This window comes from Chroicocephalus ridibundus, chromosome 2 (assembly GCF_963924245.1).
Source record: "Chroicocephalus ridibundus chromosome 2, bChrRid1.1, whole genome shotgun sequence".
Lineage (NCBI taxonomy): Eukaryota > Metazoa > Chordata > Aves > Charadriiformes > Laridae > Chroicocephalus > Chroicocephalus ridibundus.
In genome coordinates this window covers 1017049-1026977 of record NC_086285.1, presented here as the reverse complement: position 1 = coordinate 1026977, position 9929 = coordinate 1017049, and the positions used below count along the sequence as shown (strand labels likewise).

At 49.5% G+C, this 9929-nt stretch overlaps 1 protein-coding gene and 1 long non-coding RNA gene across 4 annotated transcripts in view; one reads left to right on the top strand and one right to left on the bottom strand.

The window, feature by feature from the left end:
• Positions 1–931: 931 nt before the first annotated feature.
• On the bottom strand, positions 932–7196 carry LOC134510956 (uncharacterized). 3 transcript variants are annotated; one of them, XR_010069762.1, is made up of 4 exons: positions 6831–7196; positions 5914–6430; positions 5422–5555; positions 932–2715 (listed from the first exon to the last, which is right to left on the bottom strand). It is a non-coding gene; the product is annotated as an uncharacterized LOC134510956 (long non-coding RNA). The 3 variants fall into 3 exon arrangements; XR_010069763.1 differs by having other exon boundaries at positions 5914–6427; XR_010069764.1 differs by having other exon boundaries at positions 5914–6387.
• Positions 7197–7246: 50 nt separating this feature from the next.
• DHX30 (DExH-box helicase 30) overlaps positions 7247–9929 on the top strand; it is a 34956-nt gene continuing 32273 nt past the window's right edge. The window contains exon 1 of the mRNA XM_063324189.1: positions 7247–7355. The gene's annotated coding sequence lies outside the window, so the exon portion shown is untranslated. The remainder of the gene's footprint in view (positions 7356–9929) is intronic.

Genomic DNA, 9929 nt, shown 5'->3' with positions numbered 1-9929 from the left:
TAGGCTGGTGAGCCAATCATAACTGCCGGCCCGCCCCTCGAGGCTATATAAGCGCGGAGCAGGCCAGTGGGGGCGCCATTTCGTCCTGTCGTGAAGAGGGCGTCGGCGGAGCCGGCGTCGCCCAGCCCGTCGTTCTGCCGCCAGGAGCCATTCCCGCGGGCCTGAGCAGAGCCAACCGAAGAACACCTCCAGTACGCGGCCCGTTTCGACCGTGGAGACCATCCTCCACCCTCGACCTATTTTGCGTGCTAATCCAATTACAGAAGTGTCTCAGACAGTGATTAATCCAGCCCAAGTAATGAAAAGTCAACGTTCAGGCAGAGCCCTGAGGGCTTTCCGTCTAGTCTGGGCATGAGGGAAGGAGGCGCTCTGCGCTCACAGCTTGCTCACAGCTCTGAGGGACGCGGTAGGGAGGAACCAAGGCTCCACAGCAGGTAGAGCACAAACCACCACCTGTACAGATCAAAATTCTCCATATGGGGAATTCAGAATAGCAGGTGCAGCAGAAAAACTCAGCTCAATTAAGCGGGAAAAAAAAAAGGACTTTTACAACCCTTTACCTCAGTGGATCTTGGATCCAGCCAGGGAAAGCCTAAGGCTGAATGGAAAATTAAGACACCAGCCACAACCAAAGTCAATGTCTCAGGAATACACCGCAGTCTGCTGTCTCTAGTCTCTTCTAGCCAACATCTTGATGAATTACCCTTTCATAGTTCCCTCTAGAATAACACCACGAGGCAGAAAAACAATTAAATGTGACAGTACTGGGAGAGGAATCTGTTCTATAGAGAATAACACCTGAAAACCACACAGAAGTTGCAGAGAGCTCCCAAAGCATACCAGAAGAAACGTTAAGACTGAAGAAGCAATGCTTCTATGTGTGCTCATCAGAGGGTGGGATGGTTTATGTTATTTAAAGAAGAGACAGTAATATGTTTATTTGAAGTTTTATTGAAACAGGTCACAGAATTAGCTATTGTACCCTATAGTAGTTTTTAGGGGGTTGTGGCAGCTTGATTTATTGATGTAGCAGATCAAGAGCATGGTTTCTAAAAATGTTTTTAATACCTGATTAAATATTTTTGATCAGCAAAAAGCCAAAAGCAACATTTAAGAATGTTATTGTTCACAATTGTCTCATATGCCCATGCAAAACCTTTTCCTGAAGTTTTACTTTACGGTGCAGCTGCAGCTGAAGAGATAGTGTCATTGCTGGTCATATTTGCAGGCTAATGTAATTCAGAAGAACGCTGTATCTGTTTTAACAAATATTACACCACAAAAAGGTGCCTGAGACAGACAAAAAAATGTAAAAAGAAGCAGCAAAAGATCATTTAAGAAGGTAAAGAAGAGATGATTTTTTCCAAGATCCGCAGTGAGCTAGTCCACTTCCAAGGAATTAAGACTTTTCTATTTCTAATACTGATGTTTAATTGTGAACACATTATAAAATTACTTCATACAGTGAGATACCACTGGGTGTTTTGTAACTATTTCGTACTGGGGCTGGGGGGAAATCCATACATTTCTTTCCTCGCCAATGTAGAACTTAGTCCGTGTAACTTTTTTACTGTCCCAGAATTGCCCACACCCTGTCATGTCTCATCCTGAAAGCCATAAAGAGATATTAGAAATGAAAGCGTGGAGTTTCATATAAAAAAATTAAGACATGATGTATTGTCCGCTGACAATCCAGTCTAACAACTTCCATTAGAGGCACTTTTTATATTTTTGTAGCAGCTTGACTGCACAATTTTCTTTCACAATTCTTGGACTTAATTTAAAAACCAATTTATCAGTTTGCTCCAGTATCTACTTTTCTGACATTTAGTACGTTATCCTGATAACCAGTAGGTTCAGAAGTTACAGCAGGGAATTTTAACATCCTCCTCCGCAACAGAGGGCATCAGGAAATGATCTTTCTCAGTTGTTCCGTTGATTGCAACTAGTGTACGAGGCCAGACAGATTTTCCTTTTTTGGGTTTGCGATTGTTTTTTGTAAACTGGCTTCCTGCTTCCAGTGTCTTTAAAATACATTTTTGTGGGTTTTAACAACTTCAGTGATTCGTTCATCAAGTTTCATCTCAGAAGTTGAATTTTTCTTAGACATTGCTTGTTAGCCTGCGTTCATTGGCTTCAGTAGAATCTCGCCTTTCCAATTATGAAATAATCCGGTTTGATTCAGAAGAGCTCTTAAGGCGTGCTGTTTAGCTAGATTGGTTTGCTTGCTTCTCTGCCTCTTCTTTGGGTAGTTTTGCTCGCTTTCTCAACAATTCAGTTCCCGTAAGTCATCCCTAAGCTAAATTGAATGATTTTGTATTTGACTTTTACTAAGCTACAGCAGTTTGACTTTTAAGTTCCACATCACTGCAGCAGCTGTTGGTGGCATCCCGTGGAGAAAAAAACAGATCCCTGACTTTCTAGTAACGATGATGAGCGCAACAATCACATTAATGACAACTGACCTTCTAAGCAAATACTCACAGTAACTTTTCAAGTTAATCCTCACATCTTTTCCAAGAACTGTATTAACCTTTTAATATAGAAAAAGCCCAAGAAAGCTTGAACTACAATGGAAATACTTTCCTCTATGCTACCAGATTTTCCAATATCCTCCAGGTATTGTGACAGAAAGAGCAGCAATCAGTCAGTGCTTCTGACAATAAGCTTCTATAAAATTGCATTAATATAGTATTAGGTCCTTTGTCTTTAGCACTGCAACGAGAAAAGAAAAAAAGCCAAGTATGACCACGTGCAGAACAGTATGAGCAAGCCTGCAAGATAGTCTAACGCAACTGGATTGTAAAGGTGTTAGAGCTTAAAAGGTCTAAAAAGAATATCAGCTACTCCTTCAATTCATTGAAGGAGAACTGCAATGTCTGGGCTGTAATAAAATAGAGTAAATGAAAATCAAATGAAAAAGGATGTTCTACCAGAATTACAGGACAACTTCATTGCTTGTACTCATTGAAAACTACACAGTTTTCAGTCTCAAAAACCAGAATCTTTTTTCTTGTGTGTGTTTTTTTTAATACAGTATTTTCCATGATTTGTTCAAAACTTCTTTTGGGAAACAGGCATATCAACTGCATACGTCTCTATTCTCATCTAAGGATGGGCAACGGGGATGTCTTTTTTCCTAAAGCAACATCTCAGATGGTACTGACCCTTTGGCACCTTTTCTGATGACTTTTAAACTTCCTAACTAGTTTCAAATAAACTCAATGGAAGCATTCAAAAAACGCAAAGATACCGAGTTCTGCTGTGGAAATGAGGAGTGAAATCAGCGCCTCCCCACACGCAGTGGTGTTGGCTCAAGCAGTGTAGGCACGACAGTCACAAAGGGATTTTCGTGGCTTTTAACAGTGCTTGCTGTCTGTTGTACAGCTGATGGTGAGGGGACGTGGGCAGAGGTTAATGGAAGAGGGGCAGTTTAGGGGATATGGCTGGGGAAAATACATGGATTTTTAGGTGTCTAGATGAAGATTTAAAGATATTAGAGTGAAGAACCATGAGCTGTTTGGTAAAGTGACAAGGTATGCCGGGTGGCGGATGGGGCAGGAACGCAGAGAGGAGCTGCAATGGTTGTACAGCAATTTGGATAACTAGAGGGCAATGGACATGAGACTTTTCTGTTAGTTCTGCTGGACATGGTATTTTGTTGGGGTTTTTTTCAGAACAGAAATAGATTATTAGATAAACAAAGCTTGGGAGAAAAAAAAAATACTGTCCACATGCTTTTATTTTCATTTTTGAAGATAGTCCCCTACAACATCCTTCTCTCTAAATGGGAAAGGTATGGATTTGATGGGTGGACTGTTCAGTGGATGAGGAATTAGTTGGATGGTTGCATCCAGAGGGTAGTGGTCAACAGCTTGATGTCCAGATGCAGATCGGTGACAAGTGGTGTCCTTCAGTTGTCTATACTGGGACCAGTAAAGTTCAATATCTTCATCAATGACATAGACATGGGATCAAGTGCACCCTTGGCAAGCTTGCCAATGACGCCATGCTGAGTGGTGCGGTGACACGCCTGAGAGACGGGATGCCATCCAGAGGGACCTGGACAGGCTGGAGAAGTGGGTCCATGTGAACCTCATGAGGTCCAGCAAGGCCAAGTGCAGGGTCCTGCTCCTGGGTGGGGGCAACCCCCGGTCCCAGCACAGGCTGGGGATGGAGGGATGGAGAGCAGCCCTGAGAGAAGGGCTTGGGAGTGCTGGGCAGGGTGAAAAGCTGGCCGTGGGCTGGCAACATGCGCTGGGAGCCCAGAACCCCCCCGCAGCCTGGGCTGCATCCCCAGCAGCGTGGGCAGGGGGGCGAGGGGGGGATTCTGCCCCTCTGCTCCGCTCTGTGAGACCCCCCTGCAGTGCTGCCTCCAGCGCTGGGGCCTCAGCACAGGAGAGACACGGAGCTGTTGGAGCGGGGCCAGAGGAGGCCCCGGAGCTGCTGGGAGGGCTGGAGCCCCTCTGCTGTGGGGACAGGCTGAGAGAGCTGGGGGGGTTCAGCCTGGAGAAGAGAAGGCTCCGCGGAGACCTTCCAGCCCCTTCCAGTCCCTCAAGGGGCTCCAGGAAAGCTGGGGAGGGACTCTGGAGCAGGGAGGGGAGCCATGGGACGAGGGGGAAGGGTTTTCCACTGACAGAGGGGAGACTGAGATGAGATGTGAGGCAGAAATTGTTTGCTGTGAGGGGGGTGAGCCCCTGGCCCAGGCTGCCCAGAGAAGCTGTGGCTGCCCCATCCCTGGAGGGGTTCAAGGGCAGGTTGGACGGGGCTTGGAGCAACCTGGGCTGGTGGGAGGTGTCCCTGCCCAGGGCAGGGGGTGGCACTGGATGGGCTTTAAGGTCTCTTCCAACCCAAACCATTCCGTGATTCTATGATTTTACAGTTAGGAGTGATAAACTGTATTTATTTCTTGTCTAAAAGCAGCCTTTGCAGCATCTCTTGGGTTACTTGGAAAAGAGACTACAAAGTAAAATACTGTAATCGGTAGGAAGCAAGTAGAGAACTATAATTAAATGATCATGCTTTAGATGGCTTGACATATTCTTTACAAAGTCATTGTATTAAAGCAATTTTCCATTCAAAGCCCCCAAAACCGAATTGCTTTACTTGTTACTTAACAGATGACTTTGGAATGATTATGCAGGCTTTTTAAGCTAAGCTGGTAATAACGGCATAAGTTACTCCCCTTATCTTAGCACTTTCTTTTATTGTCCTTGTCCTTATCTATAAACGCTACAGGGGGATGAAGATTACCATTAACCTTTCGGCCTTCAGAGTGTATAGAAATAACTGGACTTGGCGCTCCATCTTCTGAAGAAAGGTGCGGTCGCTGCAGACCCCGAAGCATCTGCTACAGATGCAAATTTTCTATATTCTTTGCCCCTCCCTCCCATCCCACACGCGTTCTTCAGTCTGTCTTACCTAGACTTCTGGTTCTGCGAGCAGATAAGTTTTAGGGAAATTCCAGTTTGACACACTCTTGCCCTTAGATGATTTCCTTTCCATCATGTTTTCGCTCGTGTCCTTTGTTCAACTGACAGCGAGATAGCGGTGTCCTGCAGACCACAGTAAGAAATTGAGACACTCGGTAAACTTAAATCATCCCAGGCATCTCAACGCTTCTGGGTGAAGGAAGCTCTGAAGTAGTAAGAGTGTTTTCAAATGTCATTTCAGTCTCACCGAAACAAAGCTTTTCTTGGGATTAGTAGTCTGAAAGGTTTATTTCATAAATACATGGATGATACGAAAATTCACAGTGCACCGAAAAGGCCAGAAAAACAAGCAAAGAACTCTGCATGCAAATAAGCCGTTTGGTAGGAATTGCTAAAACCTGCAGCAAAACCACGTTGAGTTTAGTGTTAAATTACCACACAGAGCTTAAGATAGTAAAATTTTCCATAATTGTAAGCCTACCTTTTCCCACGTTTGCCTTTCTGCACAAGTTCATGTTGCCGGAGAATCATTAATATGATGGCAAATCAGCGCGCCCAGCCTACAACTATTTTTCTCTCATAAATTGAGCTGCGTTTGCTGCTAACCATTAACGAGGCTCACCATTGCACCCACACAACTTTGGCCTTTCGAGGAAAGCAAAGCCAGGTTTTGGCTGGTGATCATTGCAACCTGAGCGTACCAAGTCCTTGCACACTCCTGTTCAGGCTTCTCCTGGCAGGAAACACTAAGAATTCCGGGTTATTTTACAGATGTATCTTTGGGCAGGGTCTGGAACTTTATTACAAACCAGGGCCTTGGTAATGCTGCTTTTCTTTGCTCTTGTTAGGATCACTCCAGTGAGGAGCCGTGTCCTGCGCAGGAGGAGGAATTAGCCCACGCCGGTGTCGGTCCAGGACAGCGGGACAGCACCGTGGATACTCAGCACATCTGACTCTGACTAGTAAGTGAATAGTTAGGATCAGGAGTTAAGTTTCTGCTGATAGATACATAGAATCATGGAGTCTAGGTTAGAAGGGACCTTTAAGATCATCGAGTCCAACTGTTAACCCAGCCCTGCCAAGGCCACCACTACCCCACGTCCCTCAGCACTGGCTTTTAAATCCCCCCAGGGATGGCGACTCCACTGCTACCCTGGGCAGCCTCTTCCAACGCTCCACAACCCTTTCCGGGAAGAAATTTTTCCCAATTTCCATCCTAAACCTCCCCTGGCGCAACTTGAGGCCGTTTCCCCTTGTCCCATGGCCTGTTTCTTGGGAGAAGAGACCGACCCCCCCGGCTACCCCCTCCTTTCAGGGAGCTGTGGAGAGCGAGGAGGTCTCCCCTCAGCCCCCTTTTCTCCAGGCTGAACACCCCCAGCTCCCTCAGCCGCTCCTCACCAGACTCCTGCTCCAGGCCCCTCACAGAGCAAACTGGCCGAGTTTTAACAGGCTGGTGGCTGCTTAATGTGTTGATACATTAACAATGCGCATGGTTCCCCCGAACGTTACTCTCTCCCTGAGGAGGCCCCACCGACACCTGTGAGGCCCGGCCAAGCCTCCGGCTCCGGGGAGCCGGGCGGGGACCGTCCCCCCTGCCCGCAGACAGGCCGCAGCCGCTCCCCTCGGGGCCGAGCACGGCGCTGAGGCGGAGGCGGCGATACGAAGGCCGGTGGGGGAGCGCTGAGAGGAGGCAGCGGCCGGGGCCCACCGAGGGAGCGCGGCCGGCGCCGCCCCGCAGGCCGCGCCGCCCGTTGCCATGGGGACCGGGCCCGCCCCGCGCCCACGGGGAGGTTTCACATCCAGGGTAAGGAGAGGAAGCGGCGGCAGCGGTGGGCGGTGCCCCGGAAGCGGATCGCGGGGGGGCTCTCGGGAGTTGTAGTCCGAGCGGCGGCGGACCGGCGCCAGAGAGTTGGTTGTGAGGAGGTGGGTGTCGGGCAGCGGGGCCGGCGCCGCTCCCCCCTGCAGGGGGGCTCGGGCCGCGCGGTGCGTGGCGGCACCGCGGCTCGGAACCCGCGGCCTGAGGAAGGGGAAGGAGGGGGAGGATGGCTCCGAGCCGGGCGGCGGCGGGGGGACCGGTGGGGCTGAGGCGATGGGCCGGGGGGCGGCGGCGGGGCCGAGCGGCGCGGAGCTCCGGGGCCGGCGGCCAAGGCCGGGCGCGGTGCCCGCCCAGGGGGGCGGGAGCCTGGGCCTGAGGGGAGCCCTGGCCCGCGGGAAGGGGCCGGCCGGGCGGGGGCCTGGGCCTGTGCGGCCGGGCGGGGCGGGCGGGGATGCCCCGCGGATGGGGCACCGGCCGTGCGCGGGGCGGGGGAGCGGGCTACTGCCCGGGCAGCGCCGCGGGCAGCCGGGGAGCGCGGCCGGCGGGGGCGCGGATCGTCCGGCTGAGCTCCCGGGAGCTCTCCCCTCGGGTCCTGGGCGAATGGCCGGCGGGGAGAGCCCCGGTTGGAGGGGGAGCTGAGCCCCGCTTCGGGAAATGGCACGGGGTGGCCCGGAGAGGGCCTGGGGAGCTGAGCTCTGCCCGGGCTTTCTCATCTGTGCCGTGGGGAAGCCTTGGCTCCTGTTCCAGAGATGTTCTCCGGCATGGAGCCGGAGCTTTTTCACAGCCCTTTTCTTAGTTTTGTCTCTCCCTTACCTTCCTGTAACTTACTCTGTTGTCACTAGCAGCACCATTTTTTCCCCCGTGGTCATTGGAACCATGACTCTGGGTTGCCTGTTTAGTCCACAACCCTTGGTCTCATGAGTGGTGGGTGCCCAGGAGCATCCAATGCCCGGTCCTACCTCTAGCACTTTATTGTCACCCCCTTCCAGCTTGTTCAGCAACAGAAATCCTGCAAAATTAGTATTGGTAAAGAAGGGTTTCTTGCACAGATCCACTGCTCCTTTGGCTCGAAGAGCTGAAAGTCAAAACTTTCGCTTTGCATGGACCCCAGTGTAGGTGATCCTTGAAGGTGAATGATACAGAAGACAACACAATTTCTCCTTTGTTCTCATGACAAAGTACATGTGGCTATACCTCTTCATACACTGCTGGAGTACCACAGTAGGCAATAATCAGGAATTCTGTGATATTCACTGCATCCTGCTGTACTTTCTTCTTGGGGATGTGGTTTTGCCTCGTACTTTTCAAGTGGATCAAGGAAATGCAACAAAGACCCAATTCCCAGATCTTTGAGATTTTTTCTATCCATTTCCAGAACCACATTCACTAGTTTCATTCTTTGCCTTTGCAGTAGGGCCATTAACTCTATTTCTAACAAACTTTTAGTGTCTCTTTTGCCATCTGGAATTCTAGTACTTTGCCAAGTGTGAGGCATCAGGCGCTCTGTAGTCCCCATGGCATCATCGTGACGGTTGATTCTCATTCCAAATGTACCATTGCCTTGTCCGTAGGAGCCCTGGGTCATTGTGTTACAGTTCTTTGTAAATCCAGTGTCCTGTGAGGCCCCACATCTCTCTCCTCTCATCAGAGCCTGACAAATGATATTTTGGATCTTCCACTGTGTCCCCCTTTCAATGATGCTCATGTGTCCCCGTCGTTTCCGTGACCGGTGAAGCAGCTGCCAAAAAAGCACCTTTTTTCCTTTTTTGGTATCAGGGTCTTCAGCAACAAAACTCTGGGACTTCCCCCAGGCTGCTGGCTGTGCTAAAACCAATTCCCAGTTCAGGATCCTCTGGGTTCAGATCCACCAGATCTGGTCCTGAGTAATGCAGTGATGATGCTGAAGGGGCTGATCTCTCAGTGAGCTGTACCTCAAACCTAAGCTTGTCTATCCAAGCTCCTCTCTCTGCTTTGACCGTGTTCCTACTGGATGCTCCATCTTGAAGTACTCCAGTTCCTACATGTCATTTAAAAGGGATCCCTCCTCAGTGGGACAGCAAGAGCTGGATTCTGTCCATGGCCCTCACCTGGATTGTTTTGTCTCTCTGTGCCTTTATTCTCTTCCCTGTCTGCCCTGCTCCCACCCAGTCTGACTCTTTTAGCCTTGGGCAGTTACTGGTGGTACAGTCAAGGCCCCCATCTCAACTGGGGATCTACAGGCGCGATTATAAATAACAGCTTTGTCAGTCTTGCTTGTCAGTGGGACTCACGGTTAATCTTCTAAGCTCATCCATGTAGGCTTTTCAATTTCTTTTTTGTTTTTCTTGGTCTTGAGCATAAAAGACCATTTTCTTCAACTTCATCTTGCATTTATTTTTGGAAGTGCCCTTCTGCCCATCGCACTGTAGGTGAGATGTTCTTTGTTCTCTTTTCCGCTGATTTGTGCTTCGTAGGTAAGCCGTGCACTTTATCTGCCTGAATGGTACGTTGCCCCGGAAAGCGGTCGTCGACTAACTTCCCCGTGTTCTCTGGAATACACTTTGTCTGTCTGCAGGCAAACAGCTTCCCCATTTTTGTCATGCTTAAAGATTTGGGAGGAAGATGCGGCCAACACATCTGTGACTAGATTTAAGAATATACTCATCATTCCCTGTCGTACTCCTGGTTGTCTCTCTCCAATG